The following is a 461-nucleotide window of genomic DNA, read 5'->3' as shown; positions in this document are numbered from 1 at the left end:
GTTCAGCGCAAACTCTACGAGTGGCAACATGGCGCTCCAGCGCCTCGGCGTCTCAGCGTAGACGTTGCGAACAACGTCTTTGACGACGCGATTCGCCCTTTCGGATTGACCATCGGTCTGCGGATGATCCGCTGTCGACATATCCAACTTGGTACCTAGCACCTTGAAGATAGCCGACCAAAATTTTCCCGTGAACCGGGGTCTCTATCAGAGACAATCGACTCTGGGACTTCGTGTTGTCGGAAAAGACGATCCACGAACAGCGTTGCTGTTCCGACTCCGTCGATGGTGTCTGGAACCACCGTCAAATGAGCCATCTTGCTCAACCGGTCGACGACTACCACGACACCCGTGTTGCCCGCCGAATCTTTCGGCAAACCAAACACAAAGTCCAAACTCATGGACTGCCAGCAACCAGTGGGTACCGGTAAGCTGGCCAGCGGCGCAGCCGCATTTGGAGA

This window comes from Plasmopara halstedii (assembly GCF_900000015.1).
Source record: "Plasmopara halstedii genome assembly, contig: Scaffold_3060, whole genome shotgun sequence".
In the NCBI taxonomy this organism is placed as follows: Eukaryota; Oomycota; class Peronosporomycetes; order Peronosporales; family Peronosporaceae; genus Plasmopara; species Plasmopara halstedii.
The sequence above is the reverse complement of the archived record's forward strand: the minus strand, read 5'-3'. Positions refer to the sequence as shown.